The following is a 24,840-nucleotide window of genomic DNA, read 5'->3' on the forward strand; positions in this document are numbered from 1 at the left end:
GGAGTCCCGCACCACCTGGCCCCGAGGGGGCGACGCGAGTCCCGGTGCCCGGGTGCTAGCGTAGGGCTCTCCTCTCCCCACCCCTTCCCTGTCTCACGCCGTGCCGCGTACCCACATCCCACCCGGTTCCTGGGAGACACTGCATAGTCCAGTCGCCCCTCTCAGACTCATGGCGCCACGCCGAGGCCGAGGGGGCTGAAAGTTGACCCGGAGCAGAAGTCTGGCCCGCAGGCATGGGCTGTAGTGGGCATTCATTTTGAACCCAGGGTTTGGCTCCAGAGGCGATAAATCCTCTAAGGTTTTTATTTTGCTTATTTGTAGCTTGCTGCAGGGAAAGCTTTCCTCTCCTGCCTTCCGTGCTTACTGCCACCTTCAGAGACTTTAATGACCAGGAGATTAAGGACATGGAAAACTGCCAGTTTCACACTGGATCCAGTACCATCCCCAGACGCACAAACATGCCAAATTTAAAGGTGATCAGTCATTAGCAAGAGACCCGGACGGCAAGGTCTGTGACATAATCAGAAACATTGGCAGATCTGGCTTTGCATCGAGGCGGAGCAAATCTCATTCTCCAGACCCCAGATTTCCAAATAGGACTCACGTGGTGCAGAGGACACCATAACATAGCCTTTTAAGATGTCACCTCTCCTGCCTTTTCATTTACCTCTCCCTCTCCCTTTCTGAGCCAGGTCAAGGTGGGTAAGGTCAGCCGAGCACCAGGGACAGGTCTGCTGTTCCGGTCCTACGGTTTTATTTTTATCTGCCTCCTCTCCCTTCTCCCCCCTCCTTCCCAATAAGTTCATGTTTTGATGTCTGTGTGGAGGCTACACTTAGAGGACGGTTGTTACTTTTATGATCTACTATATTGAACTTTTTTCAAATGTCCAAACATACTTTTTAACATCTAGTTTATTTTAAACACATAGAATGGGTCGGTTGTGGGCAAACATTTTGGGGTCCCCAAGTCACCTTTTTGTCATTAAACAGATTGTGTGGCTTCCTAGAGAAGGGACTACCCAACCTTGTGAAACCAGATCTGAGTTATAAATTGTATCTCTAGACCCTTTTATATTACTTTTGCTGAAACTGCTTCCCCACATCTTTTCACCCCTTTGTGGAGCCCCAGCATCAAATTCTCAATGACATAGACCACCACACTGAAAGCAAAGGAACATGAATAAATACTATTACAGCTCTGTAAAAAGAGAAGAGGGGTCCCTGGGTGGCTCAGTCAGTTAGGCGTCCAACTTTGGCTCAGGTCATGATCCATAGTTGGTGGGTTCGAGCCCTGTGTCAGGCTCTGTGCTGACAGCTCAGAGCCCGGAGCCTGCTTCAGAGTCTGTGTCTCCCTCTCTCTCTGCCCTCCCTGGCTCACACTCTGTCTCTTTCTCTCTCTCAAAAATAAATAAACATTAAAAAAAAAATTTAAAGAGAGAAGAAAAAAATAAAATCTAGTGAGGTGAAAAAATATACCTGACATCTCCATCTGGTGTCTAATAGACATCTAAGAATTAATGTGTGCAAACCAGGGTCTAAATATCCTGCCCCAGTAGTGCCCCACCCACAGTTTTCCTCATTCCAGTTAATGCCATGTACATCGTTCCCATTGCTCAAGTGAAAACCTTTGGAGACTTTCTTGACTCCTTCCTTTCTGTTACACCCCACAAGTGTCAGTAACTTGTCGGCTCAACCTTCAAAGTACCATATCTGGAATCTAACCTCTACCTACCACCTCTACCTTGTCCAAGCCAGCATCGCCCTTTGCCTGCACTTTGTGATTACCAACAACCTCATCTCCCTTTTTTCTATCCTTGCCTCCAGAAGTCTACTTTGAACACAGCAGCCAGAGTGAGTCTTTTCACTCTAGCTCAAGTCACTTCTCTGCAAAGGAAAGGAAAGGAAAGGAGAGGAAAGGAAAGGAGAGGAGAGGGGAGGGGAGGGGAGGAGAGGGGAGGGGAATGGAGAGAAAGAAAGAAAGGAAGAAAAAAGAAAGAAAAAAAGAAAAAAGAAAAAAAAGAAGGAAAGAAAAGGAAGGAAGAAAGGAAGGAGGAAGGAAGGAAGGAAGGAAGGAAGGAAGGAAGGAAGGAAGGAGAAAGAAAGAAAAGATTGCTCCTCATCTCATGTGAAGTTAAAAATCAAAGTCCTTACAATGGCCTGGATGACCCATGGACCTTGTTCCTTCCACGCCTTATCTCTCTGACATCATCTCCTACCAGTCTATCCCGAATTCATTTTTTCCTAGCCACACTGGAAATGGAGATGCTGTTTCTGAATACATGAAGATGCTGTATAGTGAACAAGCTCCAGTCTCGTGGCCTTTCATTTGCTCTTCCCTCTGCCACCTGAATTATCTCCCTGCTTCCCCAACAAAACAAAACAAAACAAAACAAACCTACAATGTTGTTCCCTCTCCCTTCATATCTTTATTCAAACATCATTTTCCCTGTAACTTCACATGCATTAGTTCTCTTCCTTGTTTTCTTTACCACCATCTAACACATATTTTACTTATTTTATTGTCTCCCTCCACTGTAATGTAAGCTTCAGAAGTCAGTGGGTTTTGTTCCTTTTGTTTGCTGCTATATCCCCCAAAGTGATGTAAATGAATTAATAACTATGGCGTTACCTTGTATGCATATAAGATTGTCACATACATTATCTCTGTTGTGTCCCTGATGGGGGGAGGGAAGTCGGGGAGAGAAAACCTCTCTGAGCCTATTTTCCTGTTCTATAAAAAGAGGATAAAACTTGCATGCCCTGAAGATTTGTAAGGATTCAACATAATGCATGTAAAGTGCCTTGTATAGTCCTTGAAACATAATATGCATTCAACAAATTATCGTTATTTTTAATATCATTCTCATCATCCCAACCCTTTGAGGTTAGTGGAACAATTATTATCCTGTTTACAGATGAGGAAACTGAGACTAAAATAGGCTACCTTACTTGCCCTAGTTCCAGGCCTGCCTTTAACTCTGGAAGGGTCTGGGGTAAGCTAACAAACAGAGATCCAAGTACCCTTTTAAAAATACTGAAAACTGGGGTGCCTGGGTGGCTCAGTCGGTTAAGTAACCAACCTTGGCTCAGGTCATGATCTCATGGTTCGTGAGTTCGAGCCCCGCATCGGGCTCTGTGCTGACAGCTCAGAGCGTGGAACCTGTGTCTGATTCTGTGTCTCCCTCTCTCTCTGCCCCTCTCCCACTCATGCTCTGTCTCTCTCTGTCTCAGAAATAAACATAAAAAATTTTTTAAAAAATTAAAAAAATAAAAATACTGAAAACTATAAATTAACTGGAACATGGTGCTTCAGGAAATAGTGGCTCCCAGCCTGGAACTCACACTCCATTTTCTTCCCATCTGAGCTCCATCTCATACCATAAAAAGACTCATACACATGAGGACACCCCAGCCTGCACATCCAAACTACATCATACACCTCGCAAGAGGACACCCCTCAGTGATTCCTCCAGCCCTGGGCCAGCCTTGGAGGATCCAGCCTGGAGAGGCAGGGCAGTAAGTTCCAGGGTCCTGGGTGCTCAGAGGGTATGGAAATCCTAGTCTCATAAAGAGGTGTGAAGCTAGAGCAGGGCCCTTCAAAGTATGGTCAGTAGGCAGGAACGCCCCTCACCTGGATTTCACATCCATAAAGTTGTGAATTCCATATATAAACCCAGCTCTTTTTTTTTTCTGACTGCTGTACTGTGATACTGAAGTGTACCAATGACCTCAGGTAAGGCATAATAGTATGTCTTCTCCATCACCAAAATGACTAACTCACTATCAACTTCTACACTATCATTTAACCTCAATTAAAGTTAATGTTCCCACTATTTATAATCTACTTATCTACATATGTCAATAGTGCTTATCACCATTCAGCATCTAGGGCATCTGATACTTGGCATGCATTGCTGTCTTAGTATCATTTGAGCACCAACAGCATGTTTAGGTATAACATGGATGACAGAACTGCACACAAATCTGCCTGTTTGCTAAACAGTCTAATCCAAACTGTGTCAACCGACCATAATCAAAGTAAGCCATCTATTATGCTGCCTCATAAAGGGAAGTATAAAAAGGAGACTTCCTTTGTTCCATCTCCACAACCATCATATTATCTAGAAAGTTACTAGAGGATAGACAGAGACAGAGCGCTAGGTTTTGAGTCAGAAATGCATTTCAAGTTCTGGCTTTAATACCATTCTACTTGTAACCTAAAAATCTTTTATCTTTCCAATGGTAAAATCTAATACATGCCTAAATATATCAGTATGTCATATGGATTAGGTGTTTAAGAGTTATTTTTTTAAGATGAGTTAAATATATTTTTTTTAATTTTTTATAATGTTTATTTGTTTTTGAGAGAGAGAGAGAGAGAGCAAGCAGGGGAGAAGCAGAGAGAGAGGGAAGCACAGAATCAGAAGCAGGCTCCAGGCTCCGAGCTGTCGGCACAGAGCCCAACGCGAGGCTCAAACTCACAAGCGATTAGATCATGACCTGAACCTAAGTCAGATGCTTAACTGACTGAGCCACCTGGGCACCCTAAAGTGAGTTAAACAATTTTTTAAAATTCTTGTGAATCCAGCTATGGCACAAGACTAGGGATTTGTATAACTATATACTCTATCTCTTGACCAATTGATAGACAAAGAGAAGTCATTTTGTTAAAAAACACACACATATGTACACACACACACACACACACATACACACACATGTTGAGCGTCATTATTCAGTACATATTTATTGGGTGCTATGTGCCAGGGGCTGATTTCCATGCTTGGAATACCAATAGTGAATAAGACAAGCATAATCCCTTCCCTGGCCTTGTGGAAGCTTGTTCTATATACCAGGCACTTGGTTAATTTACTCACCTTACCCGGGAGAATGGGGAGGGTGATCAAAAAGATCCAGGATGTTTCCCTGCTCTGCTAAGACAAGAGCTTCCTCCGGTTACCATTTTCTCTGGTTGTTAAAACCCTTTGAAGGGAAGATTTAGAGCAGAGAGAAGTTGAATTTACTAATGACATTCCTCACATACTTCCCCCTCCCCCTCAAAACATTTTTTTATATTGTTTTACAGTTACTTCTACCCCTGACATCAGGTCAGTAAGAATCTTAGGAGAGTGGAAGGCTGTAGCTTAGACACCGTATCATTCTCAGTGAGCATACTCCACTAATACTGTATACATCTGCAAATAGCATTCCAGAGAATCTCTGGTGGTGAGCACAATGGCAGACATCCAGGGAAAGATGCGATGTGTTCATAGGATAGAGCTCATGAAACATGTTAGACGAGGCATATTAAAGCACAATTAGAATCAGACTCTTAGGTGTGATTTTACAGGAATCGTAAAAAATTCAGATTTGAGGATGCTGCCATATGAATAGGGATGACACTAATGTAAATGTCACACAGATGTTTAGATATTTTGGAGCTGATTCTAAGAAAAGAAACTCATTTTTTCCTAATTTAACAATATTATCACCTTGGTTCTGCCTTGCACATACAATTAAATAAATATACAAATCAAAACATATTCAGGCTGACAAAACTGTTCTATCCGGTTACACTATTGTATCCTCCATACTGACATAACTACTTTCTTCCATTGATTTGTTTGCATTTAAAATGTTGGGCTAGTGGGAGAAAACAACCCTCTTTATTTCCTTATTGTGAGAAAGCTGATGCTGACGTTTCTAAAAGGAAATGCATTGTTAAACTTTTGATCCACCTTCAATTCCTTCTATTGTTGCCTGGTGTTTGGCATTTATTTTTATGAATTGCCCTGTGGTACTGTAGTCCACAATCAGCCTGCCAATTTAAAGGCGCTTGGGTAAGATACACAGATTTTTTTTTTTTTAAGATTGAAAATAGGTGAAATTTAAGACTCCACTTTAAAATCTGACAATGTAAATGCCACTACACAATTAAGGAGTACTTGATGCATAGATTTTAAAAGCCCCTACTGGATATCAGAAATTCTCAAGTTAATAATTCAAAGAGAAAAAAACTTTCAATTTCCAACAGGCAAAGTTAACCCAGTGAGATAATTCTGTCATAATGGCATAAGGCAGCATTATATAAAATTGTATCTGGGTTTCCCTAGTTATGGTAAGATGATTACACACAACTGAAATTGCATCCACAAGCAAACTGGTATGCAGTGCAGAATTAGTAAATGTGTTCCACAGAAGGAGAGCAGCTACAATTATTGCCAGCTCTGGTCTCTAAGCAGTATTCAAGGGCAAATGCAACTGTGCTATAATACGGATGTCTACTACAAGAGTGTCAAAATCAAACAAGGTCATTTGAGAAAAAAAAAAAAAAGCAGGATCCTTGATCAGCTGTGATTTTTGTAAATGCCAATACTCATAATTATTCTGAAGTCATTATTATTTAATATTTATTAAATCCAAGACTAGTGTTAGGCACCATGTGTACATACATAAACAAAGACAGAGTGCCTATGCGTTGAGCCTACAAATCTCAATTAGGCAAAGGAAATGAAGGGCAAACTAGGGCGTGGGAAACACACACTCAGGGCCTGTTTAGAAAACGAGGCTATTTTGTTATGTTGTTATTTTAGTTTTAACTATCAGAAGGTCCATTATGTTGCAACACAAAAATTTAAAGGCGGGAAGTCAAAGGAAAAAGCACATTGCCTCCATGGGAGTTGAAGGAGGAAACCTTAAATATAAAATGGCAAAATGTATCGAGTTAGAGACCTAATGGAAGAAAGCACAAGTTAATAGCAAAAAGAGAAACTGAATATTGGATGGGCTGTGATACGAGGACCAGGTAAAAATAATACGTGAGATACGGCGCAGAAGAAAATAGAACCATCCAAGCCCTGAGAAGCAAATCACAATCGGTCCTGGCCATCTATAGTGTTTTTCTTACACTAACATTTTACTTATCACATAACATAAATGTGACCAGTGATAAGTGCTGGTAAGACATTTAAAACAGAGTTCGATTCCACCTTCTGCTTATCTCACCTACAAGGAATGAGCCTGTGGCATCATAGCTGTCTGTAACAATCCAGAGGTAATTAAATCAAGTTAAAGACCAACATAAACCCACAGTACTCCACCCCAACCTGGTCAGGTGCCTCATACACAGGTCTATTAACACAGAAGAAATAGCATAGAAGCGATTGAATTTACAGAACTTTATCACATTGCTGCAGGGAAAAAAAAAAACAAAAAACTGTATTTTCAGTGAAGTCAATAAATGCAGCTTTATAAAGGCACAGTGGAATACAAAAAGTAAGTACTATAGTGGGAAAATCTTGGAATCTAATAGCAGACAGCCCTGAATTTGAAAGCCTCTTCCGATATGCATGAGCTTTGTGACCCTGAAGAAAGAATTTAACCTCTCTGAGCCTGAGTTTCTACCTTTGTAAAATGTAGTAATACTTTCCTTGCTAGATTATAGATTAATAGGACAATGGCTCCAAACAGGATTTATAAAAGTAAATGCACTTTCCCATTTCTCCCGTCTCCCTAAAAGGAATAGCATTAGTCAAAGAATCTTTATATGGCCCTTCAAGTCTCTAGGAAAGAAAGATTTTAGAGGCACCTGGGTGGCTCAGTCGGTTAAGCATCCGACTTCAGCTCAGGTCATGATCTCACCATTCGTGAGTTGGAGCCCTGCGTCAGGATCTGTGCTGACACCTTGGAAGCCCGGAAACTGCTTTGGATTCTGTGTCTCCCTCTCTCTCTGCCCCTCCCCGACTCGTGCTCCATCTCTCAAAAAATAAATACACATTTAAAAAAAAAAAAAGAAAAGATTTTAGGTTAAAAATATGTTGACCTGTCTAACTTTATATACAGAATTTTGAACTTAGAGAACTAAAATAAGCTTTTGTTACTTTACTATAAATAGCCCAAGCCTCAAAGGTAAATTATTGTCCACCTGGGCCAGTGAGTCCCAGCTGTGGATGGTCAGTGCGGTCCCAAAGCTGACAGCATGGGCAGCGGAACAGAGCTTTCAGCCTCCTGATGGCCTCTAGTGTTCCACAGGGCGGAATGGGAGCTGCTTATCAGATGCGCCAAACCTTGGTCTGACAGTAACTCCTTTACCAAATAAATGAAAACCTAGAACGTACTCACACAAATATTAAATCTATTGCTAGGTTTACATCCATTTCGAAAAGCAAGGGATAGTTGCAAGCTACTAATTTGTGTGTTATTCCATTCTTTTAAGTGTCAGTTATTGCTCCCAAATATTAATAGGTGTACACCTACCCATAGCACTCAAAAGACTAAATCTAAAAAAAAAAAAAAATGTATAATAAAATCAAACAAACCAGAGAGATCCAATTTAATTACATACAAAGATAATATTCATGGTGGTATGTTTGTAATATTTGTAACTCCCAGATGTTTAACAGATTTTAAAACCAAATCAATCTGTGCCTTACCCTGGCCCACCAGGGGCCACAGAATAATGCTCCAGGAGCCTCTCAATGCCCTCCACCCCAGGTTGGCTACAGTGTTACAATCTGAATAACCAAGTAGATCTGTGCAAAATCACCTGAAGCATTCTCCCTCCTCCCCATTTATCTTTATGGTGATCAAAACAAACAAACAAACAAACATTTTTTTTAAGATAAGTCATCTGCAATCTAACACAACTTCCATCAGGAACTATGAAAACTTGTGAACACAAAAGCACTGCACAATTTCCAGAATGAATAGTAGCAGCAGCATGGGTACTAGGTCCCCAAACGACTGGTTTTCTCCCAATACACTACAAGAGATCTCCCAGGAGCACCTGTGTGCCTGATTTGCCTGATTTGAGCACCTGCAGTTTATGTGACTATGTCAGCACAAAGTTAGCTGTGGGTCTCTTTCCTGGTACATGCCAATATTAGGGAAGACTTCTCTTTTGGCCAAGACATTCTTTGACTCTTCTTTTAAACATGATACGATGGAGATTGGAGAAAATAAACACTTTCTGAAAGGGGCTTCAATTCTCCCTTTCTCTCCATCAAACAAAGTGCCACGCAGCACTCAGACCATTCAGTTGTTCCTGCATGATTTCTGTCCTTGCCCTGCAGTGGTATTCTTATGAAGGGCCGTGGCCCCATGGTTGGGCCAGCTCACACAAAGCTGGAGACAGACTAATCCAAGGTGGTAATCTCTATAAACGAGGCCAGGCAACCACTGGTGGTAAGGGAAGGATGGGGAGGAAGGATATGAGTTCTGATCACTTTTCTTGCTTCCCTTCAGAAAGAAATTGTGAGTCAACGGTGATATCCAGCCACAACTCCCACACTTCATTTGGGAGACATTTGAAACAGACACCAAAAAGTGTAGCAGGCATGGTTTCTAAACAAAGAGCTTTTAGCAGGGAATTTCAGATGTTATATATTCTTTCTTATGTGTAGCATATCTTTGGAAGGGGAGCATTGAGACCTGGGCATATCTTGTGCAAGGAAAATTATCACAGTAAGTGAATCCCATCTTTTCTTGTGAAAATCAGTAGTAATGACCAAGCAATGCTAAGACTCTTAAGAACCACAAAGCTTTTTCCAAAGCATTTCCACTATAGGCTCCTGGCAATTCATTTGTGTAACTAATAATAGCTGACAGGTGTTGAGTGCTCATTATATGCTAAGCACTGTTCTATGTCCTCCAGATGTACTGTCTTTTGTTTTTAAGTTTATTTATTTTGAGAGAGACAGTGTGAGTGGGGGAGGGGCAGAGGGAGCGGGGAAGAGAGAGAATCCCAAGCAGGCTCAGCACTGCCACCACGGAGCCCCATGTGCAGTTTGAATTAATCTTTCAACAACCCTATGAGGTGGAGGGGGCACCTGGCTGGCTCAATCAGTAGAACATGCAATTCTTTTTTTTTTTTTTTTTTTTTAACATTTATTCGTTTTTGAGAGACAGAGACAGAACATGAGCAGCCAAGGGGCAGAGAGAGAGGGAGACACAGAATCTGATGCAGGCTCCAGGCTCTAAGCTGTCAGTACAGAGCCTGACACGGGGCTCAGGGCTCAAACCCACCAACTGTGAGATCATGACCTGAGCCACAATCAGACATTTAACCCACTGAGCCGCCCAGGCACCCTAGAGCATGCAACTCTTGATCTCAGGGTTGTGAGTTCGAGACCCACATTGGGTGTAGAGATTACATAAAAATAAAAGATCTTTAAAAAAAAAAAAAAACCCTATGAGGTAGGTACTATTACCATACATATTTTACAGTTAAGGGAAACAGGTTTACTGAGGTCCCAGAGCCAAGATCTATGCAAATACTCTCTGGTACAAAAATCTATGTATTAAATGTTCATCATGGGGGTTCTCAGGTCTTCTTTGACTTATTTCTTAAACTTAGAACTTCTGTCAAGTGCCAGAAATAACTATTTGTTGATAATTGAGATGACTTTTCATCTTCCGCCTATTTTCTTCTCCATCTTCTGTTCTGGAGAAATGTGTGATTATACTAAACCTGAATGCCAACCTAGACAACACCCCAGACCTCCAGGTGTGCTCACAGAACATCTGCACATAGGTGTACACAGACCTCAAAATCAACATGTCCAGCCAAAACAGATGAAGTACTTAGGGATAAATCTAATGAGAAACACACAAGAACGGTAGCAGAAAACCATCAAACGCTGATACAAGAAATCAAAAATGTCTAATCAAAATGGAACGGCATACCATGTTCACAAATTGAAAGACTCAATATTAAGATGCTGCTTTTCCCCAGTTTGATTTACTGAATCAATGCAAGCCCAATCAAAATCCCATCAAGCTTTTTTATAGATATTGCCAATCCAATTCTGAATTTGTATGAAAAGGTAAAACCCTTCTGATAAAAAAAAAAAAAAAGAACAAAGTTGAAGGACTCACACTACCCAATTTCAAGGCTGACTATAAAACCACATACAAGACAGTTTGGTATTGGCAAAAGGATAGATACCTTAGACCAATGGAACACAATAGGAAGGCCAGAAATAGACCCACAAAAATATAGTGAACTGATTTTTGACAAAGAGACAAAGATCATTCAAAGGAGCAAGGACTGTTTTCAGCAAATGTGACAGCCAGCAAAATCAGCATGTTCAAATCTGAACTCAACATCTGTCTTCCGAAATCTCTGAATGCTCTCATACCTTGGAGAGTGATGCCACCATCCACCCAGTTGCTCAGGCAAAAACAAAAACAAAAACAGGAGTTCTCTTTGACCCACTGTCTCACTTTCAGCCCCTGAGTTCAATCACTTATTAAATTATGGTGAATCACACATCTAATCCTCCCCATCCTTCTACTGCCACTGACCTAGTGCAGGCACTCTTTCTCCAGAATCTTGCCTCCCACCTTCAATCTCCCAAAATGCCTCCTAAAGAGGAGCATGGCTGGAAGTAGCAGAGGGAACCATTGCTTCCCTGAGCACCATTTGCAAAAGTAGTACGTTTTCAACATTCTTTAAAAGAACATCTTGACTTGATAGTTTTTATGATTATGATGACAAGATGTTACATCTGGTCTTGTTAAAAGAAGGGCCATAAGCGCTGGAGAAAAAAGAGGCAAAAATAAGCCCCTTTTTATCCTGACAGGTGCCTTCTGGCCAGTACCTTGCCAGTGCTTAGCTCTTACCCCTGGTTGGCTCCCCTCCTGTTAGAAATTGCCTGGGACTTTGCACAGAGTGATCTTTTGAAAAATCCAATCTATCATGTAATTCCAAAGCTTCAGTGACTTTCCAGCCTACTCCATAAAGTCTAAGCTGCTTTATACAATACCCAAGAGCTCTAAGTGTTCTGGCCCAGGTACACCTATCTAGTTGTCTCCCCCACCACTTCCTACTCACATAACTTTGACTCCGATCATTCCTAACAATTGATCCTATAAGGACTTGCTAAACTTTCTTACTTCCTTAATGCCTTGCATAAGCACGTCTTGCTTAGAATTCTCTTCTCTCCAAGGTTCACCTGTAAAATTCCTACCTCTCCTTTCAGACCTTCTTAAGCAAAGGTCTATGGGCAGGTGGTGTTACATACCAGATGGAGCAAGAGACGGAGACACCTGAGTTCTAACCTAGATTCTCTTCTTGCCACATGCCAGCTGCTTGTACAGAGGCAACTCACATACCTCCTCCTGAGAGCCTCAGGACTTATTTAAAATGGAGGCAATATTAACTGGATAACATACGGGAAACACCTGGGAATGGGGTCTGGGGCAATGGCAAAAATATTCTAGCCAGGTAGACTTGTTAAAATTTTTGCTCAAGGTTTGTATTGATATGTCCAGGCACCTTTCCTGCCAGTAATTTGTGTTGGCTTCTGCCAACCATCCACCCTCCCTTACGCCTTCATAAGTATAGTTATTATATTTAGGACTTGCAAGACATAAACATTATTATTATTGTTGTTGTCATTACAATTATTACTTATTATTGTAACTTTATTCCCTGATTCTTCATCTCCTCCCTCCTCTACCAGCTAAATTACACTTCTTATTCCATGCTCCCATAGCAGCTTATCTGTACATTATTATAATACTTCCTATGTTATACTTTAACATGTGTCAAATGTCTGCCTCTCCAATTGATTCAGAACTCCTTGAGGACAGGGCCCATGTATTTTTATTTGTGTACGTCCCAAGCTAACACTGGCCCTGGCACAGAGTAGACAGTCATTAAATTTTTAGTAACTGGATGAATAAAAGAAGAAAATATCTCATTGACTAGGAAAGTATAAGAAGTATTGCTTTATTGATTCCTAACAGATTCTGAACTGCTGGAAAGCTGATGTTGTAGTAGAAATTCATCAAAAGAAACCAGTTAGTTGACTTTCAAAGGGCTGGACTCCCTCAGAAAGCAATTGGGATTTGGCCAATAACTTCCAGGGTTCATTGAACTCAGGTCTTTGCATGCTTATATGTATGTGTACCTAAATTCCTTTATCTAAAATATGAGGTCACAATGATCTTTAAAAATGTAGATTTGGGCGGGGCGGGGGGGGGGTGCCTGGGTGGCTTAGTCAGTTAAGTGTCCAACTTTGGCTCTGTGCTGATAGCTCAAAGCCTGGAGCCTACTTCCGATTCTGTCTCCCTTAGTCTGTACCCCTCCCCCACTCATGCTTTTTTTTTTTCTCTCTCTCTCTCTCTCAAAAATAAACAAAACAAATTTTAATGTAGGGTTTTTTCTGATGGAACTAATAAATCAAAGCTGTAGTTTCTGAAGTATCTTACAGACTATAAAAAAAACAAAATATTTAGCTTCATATTTTGTTTCTGTTTCTTTTGATACTTGGCATTCTAGTTTTAGTGATTATGTGGTTTTTGCCCTCTGTAGAAAAGTTGAAAATATAGTGCATATTATACCACGTTTTTTTCATATTTGTATTCTCTCTGTTTCTATCTCTCCCTGTCTCTATATATGTATACATATAACACCACTTCTATAATTTTTTTCTGAACCATTTGCAGGTTATAAACATCATGATACTAAACCTCTAAATATCTTAGCATGTACTTCCTACTGATGAGAACTCCATGTCCTATAATCACAACATGAGTATAATTTCCTCAGAAATTCAATTCAATAATATTTAAAATTCAATCTACATTGAAACTCACTCAATTGTCCCTAAAATACCTCTTATTCTTGTCTATGACCGCAATTGGGGTTATGCACTTTATTTGGTTTCTCTTCACTCTCGAAGAAAGAAAGCAGCAGTGGCCTCATCTTCATGAACTGAGTGAGCAGAAAAATTAGACACGTTACCATGTTGGGATTCCTACTACAGACGGTTTGTAGGGACTCCAGCACTTAGACATTTAGAGGTATGTTCATTAGTAGGGAGTGCTGAGTTCATATAGTAGGGAGTATACAAATAAATACATGTATTTAGGGCAAAAGCATAGCAGGGGCATTTTTTTTCTAAGATTTTTTAAGATTCAAAATAAAGGAAGGAAAAAAAGAAAAAAAGGGAGGAAGGGAGGGAGAAAGAAGAGAAGAGAAAAAATGGGAAAAACATCAAAATGCTCATTAAAAAGAAAATCAGAATTTGTTGGACTCTATCTTACAAATTAGTATTGTTTTAATTTAGAATTGCATGTGGGGTGGAGCACCATCTTATTTTATTGTATTGTATTGTATTGTATTGTATTGTATTGTGTTGTATTTTGTGTGTGTGTGCATTGAGCATTTTAAGGGTCTGCATATAGGCCTGGCTGGCTGTGACAGGTGGCTGTAGAAAGGCAGACCAGCATGATTTGGGGGCACCTGACCTAACCAGGAAAAACTGTGCTGTAACTGTGATGTGAGTCATCTTTTCTTCTTCAAGGACCACAACGTGAGGGTGATACCAGCCAAAAAAGTTAAAATGTAGCTTTTTTTTAAACTAAATATAATGTCTTACATAACAGGATGGTGGTGGATTGTCTCCTACACTATGCAGGGTGATCTCAACCCTGTTTAACACTCAGGTGTCCAACATTGTTCTGGTTTCTATGAGAAAGCTTTGTAACACAAAACACATTTGATAGCTTTGCCCTACATAGTATATCCAAACTAAATGATGCCCTGCACTCCATAGAGATAGTCCACTAACTTTTGTAATTGTACCTCTCCTCTGAGCATGGCACCTTATTTCACACAAAGGGGTAATTCATACTCATTTGCATGCTCAAACTTGTAGACAGTCAACTAATTCAAAAATCTCTACATGTACACAGAACCCAGTCCTTGTTTTTCAACCAAGCAGCTTTGAGTAACTGCAACCATTTTTCTTAAATCAAAATACCATACTAACATTTACTGCACTTACTTGTAACTATGTAGTTAAACTGGGGAATGTAGTCCCCTGTGGTTCCAGAAGCACTTTAAAAGTAATGGAAACTATAATGCACTCTAGAGAGATTTATGAGAATATTAATTAAAATCAACTTGTCCTAGTTTTCATAGTTTTTCCAGAATTGAGAAGGATGACGAGTATGGCAAAACTGACATGTTTTCAAAATATGTCTGCATATCAAAGCTACAGTTTTAAACAAAGTCTAATGAATCTTCAGAAAAGATGATTTCTTCTGGAATATAGCATTTTTACTTCAAAAATTACACAATAATTTATACTTGGGACACAGGAGGGACTCGACTGAATTAATGAAATATAAAAGAAATTAGGCAATTTCTGACAGTATCTGAGAAATCTGAAGCATTTTTTCTCCCAAGGCATAGCCCATTCATAGTTTTACCTTGATGTACACACTTAATATGTATTAATACTGACAAGAGTTAAGCACACATTTTAAAGGAGAAAACTGCACCATTTTGAATCTATCTCCCAGATGATTTAATAAACCCCCCGAAACTACATTTTAATAGAAATATAAATCTAACTGAAAATACCAGGAGCTGAGAAATTCAGCTCTGATTACGCTGTCAGGTATTAAGACAGATGAAGGGGGTGGTGGGGCAGGAGGATCCACAAATTTAATCTCAGAGATAGCAAGTGCTTAAGCTTGAAATTGATATTCAACTGCCAATTTACAGCCAGAATTGTTCCTGGAACTTTGTTTTCTGATTATGAGCAGATTAATTACATTTATGAAAATGCTATTGGAAAATGTTTGACTAAAGTTGCACAGTGTTTATCTGAAGATAATGTTTCAGCACTCCCAGCTTGTCACCAAATACCATTCTTAACTTTCCCTGCCTCCTCTTGAGTTCCTTCATCTTTGCCAAGCTCATATTTGGTCAACCCTCCTGCCTCTCAGGTACCAAAACAAAACACAACATAAACACAGACACACACATGCATGCAGAAGGTGAATTGTAAGACTTAGGTTATCCTTCTTTCCAGTTGGCTTTCCAACTTCTCTTTTTCCTTCTTCAGTTAGAGTAGAAGCACTTTTCAAGAACACTCATGTAAACCTGGTGATTTAAATGACTTAGTGTGGGGTCCCAATAGGGACTGGACTGGACAAGATGGGAAAATCAAGATTCCAAGATTCTATACACCTTGAATTTCAGGCCTTCCTTGACTCATCATTTCATTTCTGGAAGTTGATTATAAGTAAAGAATAAAGAGTTATTTGCATCACTCTTTATAATAATAAAAATGTAGTGGGGCACTTGGCTGGCTCAGTCAGTGGAGCACACGACTCTTGATCTTGGAGTTGTGAGTTCAAGCCCCATGCTGGGTGTAGAGATTACTTAAAAATAAAATCTTTAAACAAAAAGTAGTAACAATCTAAATATTCAATAATAAAACATTTATTAAATAAATTATGCTAAAGCAATAGAATAGAATACTATGAGGTTATTAAGTTCACATTTTCAAGATTTACTAATATGAATATATGTTCATATTATATTTAGGAAAAAAGTAGACTCCAAATCTGAATTTATAATGATACCCCAATGTTTTTAAGGTATACATAGATAAATGTAGCTATAGAAGTATAAATAGGGGCAACTTTTATGCATTTACTTATATACAACATCAAATTAAAGTAAAACCTAAAATGAAATTCTGTATCCCAAAAATTCTGCTTTGAATACATGGTTGAGCTCTGGCTGGTAAAACCAACCAATTTACCAACCAAATAGTAACCACAAAAATCCAACGTCTTCTTGAATAGAAATCAATACGTTTTAATGTGTCCGGTTGGTTTTTAGATGACAAATTGGTTTCTCAGTTGGAAATATTGATCTGGTAACTAGGCAATGTTTGAGTTGTGTTATGACCAGCCCTATGCCCGCAGGAAAGTGAGAAGTGTGTCTTTTGACTTCCAGCCTTTCCTTTGGTGTTCTACCCATCCAGTCCTCAAGCTTTCTTCACCTCCTCGCCCTCTCCCATGTCCATTCCCTGCTAAATAATACGAGGTTTAGGAAAGGTTTTCAAAAATTCATTCAGCCCAAGATAAAAAGTGCTGGCCAGTTTACGTAAGTACTCCTACCACAGGCATTTGCTTTTAGTAGGGAATAAGCTGTGAAGCCCCTAGTGTTCCTCAACTAGGGCACTTTTTGCATCTGGGGTAGGGGAAATCTGATACCAGTAGGAACTCCACACCCCCCCTCACCCTGAAAATCAAAAGTTGATGTAGAACCAGCAGCATCATGTTCTATTCTGGACTCCCACTGGTTGCTTGGGAATTCTTTTATTTATGGCTGTTTATTGGGGGTACCTACTACAGGCCAGGCACTGTTCTGGGATTTCAGAGCAAACTTTGGTACTCATGACTGCATAGGATTCGTGATATAAAACATACAATACACTGAAAACTTCATTTGACAGAAATCATTTGTATGTTGTTCATTGTAGGTTTTCTCCCCACTCTACTTCCTGTTTAATTTTTGAAGCCAAAACAAAAAACAAAATTGAAAAAGGCTAGATTTAACTTGGAAATACCTATCACACCAGGCCTCTGCTTTCTTTCACATTTCAAATACTATTTTTAGACAGACCTTGACTTTTTTTCTTTATGACTTTGTTTCTTTTATGTCAGTTGTGTGCGGACTTGAGCCTTCTGATTACATCCCCTTTTTAGTAAACGAACAAGAAAATGAAAGTGCCACCTGCTTGCTAGACAATAGGTCTGTTTGCATAGCTAGGTTTCAGTAGTTTATTTGAGAAGATGATGCATTGTTCTATTAAATTGGAGTCTCTGTGTGTTTTTTTTCACAGATGTTAATCACCATCACTCTTACTTAAGAGGCTTTGTCTAGGTAATTAAAGATCTCTTCATATCATGCTTGAATATAAAGTCTTAAATGAGTATGCAGTGAACTTTGGTCTTCTGAGTATAATGGGTCTTTTTTAATGAACGAAATTATTTTTTGATACATTTTAAAAATGTAAAAGAAAAATCCAATTATATATTCCTGATATAGCTAGACTTAAATAGCACTGAAGCTTATTAGGTAATAAGAATAATTTACAAAAACAATTACAAAACTCAAACTTTGGGTTAAAAAATAAGGAAGCATTCCCCCCCCCAAAAAAAATTCTCCTAAGAGAAAAATTCATTAAAAGAAAAACTGTGTATTTCTTGCTGTTTATATAATATCTTCTTTTTTTAATGGACATCTGGATTTCACCCCTACTTTTCTTATGTTTTAAAGAATGTATTCAATTTGTGGATAAAAAATGTTTATTTTTTAAAATTTTTTTTAACATTTATTTATTTTTGAGACAGAGAGAGACAGAGCATGAACGGGGGAGGGTCAGAGAGAGAGAAGGAGACACAGAATCTGAAACAGGCTACGGGCTCTGAGCTGTCAGCACAGAGCCCGACGCGGGGCTCGAACTCACAGACTGTGAGATCATGACCCAAGCTGAAGTCGGATGCTCAACTGACTGAGCCACCCAAGCGCCCCAAAAAATGTTTATTTTAAAAGGAACTTTTTTCTCAATATAATAGTTGTTGCATTAATGTTCTAGTAATGAGACATTAGATGTATTTCAACTAAGAGAAATAAAGACAATTACAAAAATAATCAGAAATAACTGTGAAATTAATTATATCTGGCTGTATGCTATATAATAACAGAAGGTAAACATATTGACCCAGAATTAAAACAATAGATCAGAAAAGCAATCTATTGGAAGTCAACATACTATATAGCCATCAGGAAAAGGATTGGCACCAGACAGACCAGAATCTGAAAACGGGTTTTAAATTTTGTGGAAGAGTGACCTTGTGTTTATTACCCTCTCTAAGCTGCAGATTATTCACCTGTAAAATGTGGATAATAGTACCTGAGTCATAATGGTTGGGAGAATTAATATGTGTGAAGCACACGGTCCATAGTATCCCATAAATGTTAGCTGCAGCAGCATCACCATCATCATCATCATCATCGCCGTTAAAGAAACTAGCAGCCAGCTAGGTCTAAAGATCGAGTTGGAGGCAAAAATTTATTGACTACATAAAAAAAAAGTTTGTCCACTAACCAGGTATTTCTCTGCTATGAATAGTTAAGTGGAATTTTTAGCATTATCCATTGCTCAGAGATGTTCGTAACTGCAAAATCAAAGCACTCACTTCAAAGTACCAAAGAGCTTTTGGAACTTAAAAAAAAGAAAGAAGTCAAATTACAGTCTGTTTGGTAGTCATAATAGCACTATTTTAATTGGAACTAATCACTTGAGTATTTGTGATTTATATATAATGGAAGTTGCAGAATACTGGTCTGTGATACATCCAGTCTGCAGATATAATTGCTCTGGCCTAACTAGTGTTGGCATATACAAAATGGAAGTGACCAAGGTTAGAGAACAGGATTCAAATCTAAGTTAGCCTGCTTCCAAAAGCTTCTGTTATGCCATGCTGTCCCTTTGAATCTCTTCTAGGCAATATATATATATATATATATATATATATGGTTAACAATGATGAAAATTACTATATATGTACATGTATATATATACATGTGTATATACACATGTATATATACACATGTATGTATACATATGTACATATACATACGTATATACACGTGTGTATATACACATATACACACGTGTACATATATATTTATATATATATAAAATACATAATAATCTATATTATAATCATAATTATTATCATATATAGTATTTATTGGATATCCAATAGCATCATTGTTTCTATCATATAAAATGTGTCTGTCTGCCTGTCTATCAGTCTGTAGATCTGTCTGTAGGTATACAAGACCATCCTGGAAATATTCTGTTTTCCCTCCAGATCTCCACCCTTTTCACATTGGTCTCTGCACTGGTAGGCTGATTTGTAAGGACTATATCAATGGACTTCCCCATCCACTGGCTTCTAGATAGGGTATATCAGTAGGAGATGAGAGAGAGGGGACAGTAAGACTTTGGAGCATTTATTTCCCATATTCCTCCCTAAAGTGGTCACTGTGAGAGGAAGTGGGCTGTAGCCCTTGACCAGAATTAAGAAGGGTAAGGCCCTTGTTCCTATTAGTTCCAGGGAATGGCATCACTGTGATTTCCTGGCATCCTCTCCACCCCTTTGTAAATAGTCTCTTTATTAAGATCTCTTCAAATTTCCCAGTATGAGTGTCTCATGTTGCCTGTCCTGACCTTGTGACTGATAACAGTTCTGAATAGAAATAATGTGATGGACTGTGTAATTAATAAACTCATTTGCCTCCCAGCTTTAATATCCGCCTTCTTCCAGTCAGCTTCCTTCTTCTGTTGAGATTGTAAAATATATGCCCATTCCATACTGCCTCACTGCAACCACTGTCCCAGGACTATGGTGGGCCTACTATATCAATACCACTGCCACCACTGTCACCCCCGAACAATGATTAGTTCATGTGGCGAAGTTGTAATTTAAGCCAGATGATAGAGATTCCTCACCCAGAATTTCCCACATTAGAAGTAGAGGTGGCCCTCTTCTTCTTGAATTGAGGACTGTTGAATGTAACACTGGGGTTCTCTGAGGCCATCCTCTCTATTCCCAGCAGAATATTCTGCAGAATGGAGCTCAACAGAGGCAACTAGGAATGAATGAGAGGAAGACGACACTAAGAACAGTCTCTGGAGTCACCGTGCCCAGTTTCAAACTCTGAGCTGCCAGTCCCCACAGCTCTCTTCTACAATTGCCTTCACCATTATGTCAACAAATGTAGTGTATTTTTTTCCCTTGAACCTATTGGAGTTTCTGTTACACACAACTAAAAAAAGGAAAAAAAAGTACTGATTAAAACAATGGCAAAAACTTTACAAACTGATATGTTTCTAATATTTGAATCCAATTGTTTCAAAGAATCCAGAATTCAGCAATGCTGGCAAGACATGCACTAGAAAAGTCCTGATCTGTATATACATCAAAATCAATAGGACTTTTTATTACCAGGAGCTTCTAGTAAGCCTCTACTGAAATTCAATTTGCTTCAGGGCATATTTTGGACATATTCCTGGTTCAGATTATTTCCCAGAGAGGAAAACAACTACACTGGGAGAGGGGGGATTGTAATGGGTGCGCAAAGGAAGAACTTTCATTTCTTCTCATTTTTAAAGTTTATTTGTTTTGAGAGAGAGAGAGAGAGAGAGAGAGAGAGAGAGAGAGAGAGAGACGGCTTGTGTGTGTGTGTGTGTGTGTGTGTGTGTGCACGTGCTCGCGCTCTCGCACCAATGGGGGAGGGACAGAGAGAGAGGGAGAGAGAGAATCCCAAGCAGGCTCCGCGCTGTCAGCGTGAGATCATGAACTGAACCAAAATCAAGAGCTGGTCACTCAACCGACTGAACCACCTAGATGCCTCTCTCCTCATTTTTAAATTAGCTAGTACGCTTAGGTAATAATGATTAATAGTGGTGTTTTGGTTTTACTACCCACTGTGGGATTTTACTTTTTTTTTTTTTTTGGTTGAAGAGAGCCTCAATTAATATTAGGTAGAATAATAGAAGAACATTTATTTTTCCTCCGTAACCTCCTTCCACAGGTGTGACATTGTGTGGATTTAAGAAAAGAACAAAGGCAGCACAAAAGATACATGGGGTGTACCCTCCATTACAAGTATTTGCTATGTATGAACAATCCTAGTCACCCACTTCCCTGGCAGAGCCATTGTGAGGCTAACAAAGACTTTGAAAAGATAGGAAATGACTTATAAATATTAATAATAGTTTACCTTCCTACGTTTACAAGTAGTAAGCCAACACTACTCACCACTTTTTGTTGTGCATATCAAAGCACAGCTTTTCACTAAAATTCTAAGGTTAGTTTTAGAGCATTTATATTATTACTGGTAAAGTGGTTCTCTTGGCAAGAACTTGGAACTCTGAAATAAGAATTTATAAAATTAACAATGAACCGGAGTGCTTGGGTGGCTCAGTTGGTTAGGCATCCCAGTCATGGGATTTGGCCCTGCGTCTGGCTCTGCACTCAGCAATAGAGCCTGCTTGGGATTCTCTCTCTCTGCCCCTCCCCGCTTATGTGTGCATGTGCTCACTCTCTCTCTCTCTCAAAATAAATAAACATTAAAAAAAAAAAAGATTAACAACAAATATCATTAAAACACCATAACAGAAAAGGAAAGACCAAGAAATAACCTCAAAGGAGGGTCAGAGAACATTGCAAACCTATTCCCCAAGGAGAGGATGGGCAAGGAAGACATCTAAATCCAAGTTGTCCTCAGTTTACCAGCTGCCGTTCTTACTCTCAAAATGGATATTGGTGAGTTCATTTAGAACTTAGAAGAAAATATTTCTAGGGAAAGAATGTTAAAGATGGTGGTTAGGTTTGTAGTAGGCCTTGTAAGCCTACTAACCCCCTTGTTGCTGCACCAGAAAAATTCTACTTCCAGAGCGCCTGGGTGGCTCAATCCCTTAAGTGTCCAACTTCGACTCAGGTCTGATCTTGAGGTTCGTGATTTCAAGCCCTGCGTCTGATGCTCTGCTGTCAGCATAGAGCCTGCTTCAGATCCTCTGTCTCCCTCTCTCTTCTCTTTCTCTCTTTCTCAAAAATAAACATCTGAAATGATTCTAGTTCCCTGTTTTCCCTGAGGGAAACAGCAACATTCCAACCTGCAACCCAGGGTGCTGGAATATCTCCCTATTTCCCAAACTGCCATCCACCATGACTCCCCAGTTGGGAAAGTAGGAATGGAATGCTCCAGTTTCCTCTCCTCCTGGGCCAACAGAAAAATTCCTCTTGGTGACAAAAGAAAAAAGAATTCTCAGGTAACCAATGTTAACAGGAAGGGGGCAGTGACTCACATATTAAGGATGTTCCTAAGTTAGTCTTCAGGGCTCGGGAAGGGCCTGCATCCAGCTACTTGCTTCATCTTCTTTCATCATGAGTTTGTCATTGTTACCCTTTATGTTTGGGTTTGGTTTAGTAGAAATAGATATGTTGCTTTTCAATCACGAGAGGCGGCAGGTGTTTTGACTCTTCTTTCTTGTGGGCAGATCACAAAACCTGTAAACCCCAGGCTACTCCCCTCCACTAGTCCTTTGTTCTCACTAGAGCCTCAAGGGAAAGGTCACTCTGGACAACTTGAACCGAAGTGCCACAAACCGTGCACAGTTTCCACGAGCCACCTCACAGGATTCTCAAGCACAATCTCTTTTACAAAAACTTCTGGTGACAACTAAAACCAGAAGTAACTCTGATATACACACACACAACATTTAAACAGCAAAAGCCTTTCCTTTTCCCTCCCAAAATATTAGCATGTAAATGAGTTAGCTAGCAGCCACTGCTAACATTTTTTTTTTTTTGCTGCAAAATTATTGGCTAATTATACCAATTATTGTATTCTTAGCCTATCAGACCATGCTTTGATCATCCAGAAACAAAACTGTTTCTTGGAAGCAATCCATGGGACAACAAATGGGGTCTGTTTTGATTGTTCTTTCTGAAAACCATGTAGCCTGTAGTGCTCATCATCATTATTGACCACTGAGGGTTGGCATTGATCCAAAAAGAATGGTTATAACACATCATCAAGAGTTCTTAGGAGAGGAGTTTCCACTTGGCAACTCTCCCCTCTAAAATATTTATAAAAACAATCGCCACACGAACATATACTCTCCTGCCTACAGACTTATCACTCTACCTTTCAGAATACTGGACATTCTGATTATATGGGTAGATGCACATTTAAGTGATAAAAGTCTGTCTCTGTTTTACAGCACCCTTCCCTTCTGTCTTATATTACATATTGTCATATTGAAGACAATCTAATAAAAAGAAGCAAAGAAATATCTACAGAGTTGGCAAAATATTCACATATCTATCATTTGGTTGATACTAATAATTTAAGGTCCTTTGGAACCATATGTGTATCTTTACATTTGAAAATGTCCAGAGATGATCTGGCATTAAAACTTAACCACCTTTCAGAAAAGTTTTTCCCGTGTAAGTCAAAGCTTAGTAAACTATTAACGCAACATATACTTAGTATGGGATTGTCAAGGTCATACCAGGCAATGTGATGGTAGTATCCAAATGTACCTCAAAAAATAACTTAAAACGTATTTACATTCTATCTTTCATCAGTACCTATATTGCCTTTGAATCAAATACTTGCTGCCTGTTGATGTTTATTATGCCGAAGGTTTTTCTGCTCCACTGTATTCACAGTGTTAAAGTGTACTCATCATTACATTATGGTTTTAAACACTTTGATAGTACAAACTGTTGCAGATTTTCATCTCTAATGATTCTTTCTTTCTCACAGTTTTGATGCGAACATTCTATTTATGGTAGGGCATGGTAATTCAGGTTAGGGGCAGATTGTAACAAGAACCATCTGTCCTTTTCCCCCATCTGAGTCCTTCTGTCATGATTAATTGTTGTTACAAAAACAAAAAAAGCGTACCACCTCTTTGCTGGTGTCTTGCAAGAGGTTAGCAGTCATTGTCTTCTTTTAGAGTAATGGTGCTTAAAATGTTACAGCCTTTGTTCTCTGTGGCCCTATACACATGATCTGCTATTGTGGTTCCAAAGCCTTCCCCTAGACTGTGAAAAACAGGTGGAATCCACTCTTGTGAATGTCAGAGTCTCATAAAACGGAGACAAAATTTAAAATGTTAGTCAAGAATGTTCCTCTTTGTTTTAAGTATCTCAGCTGTCTGCCTCATGGGGACAAAAAAACAACTGAGGAAAAAAAATATACATATCATTTTTATACTGATAAAAATGAGCTTCTAAAAAGTAAAAGAAAATTACTGGCACTGCATCAAGGTGTATTAATGTTTGACGGAAAATAAGTTAAAAACATAAATCCACATTTCCTAAAGATCTCTGCCATTGCTTAAGTTCAAAAGTATCCCAAGAGAAAGTGTAAGGAGCCAGAGCTAGGATGTAATTTTTTTTATTTAATTTTTTTATTAGAAGGAAATGCATTCTAGG

Source organism: Lynx canadensis, chromosome B1 (genome assembly GCF_007474595.2).
Source record: "Lynx canadensis isolate LIC74 chromosome B1, mLynCan4.pri.v2, whole genome shotgun sequence".
Classification (NCBI taxonomy): Eukaryota; Metazoa; Chordata; class Mammalia; order Carnivora; family Felidae; genus Lynx; species Lynx canadensis.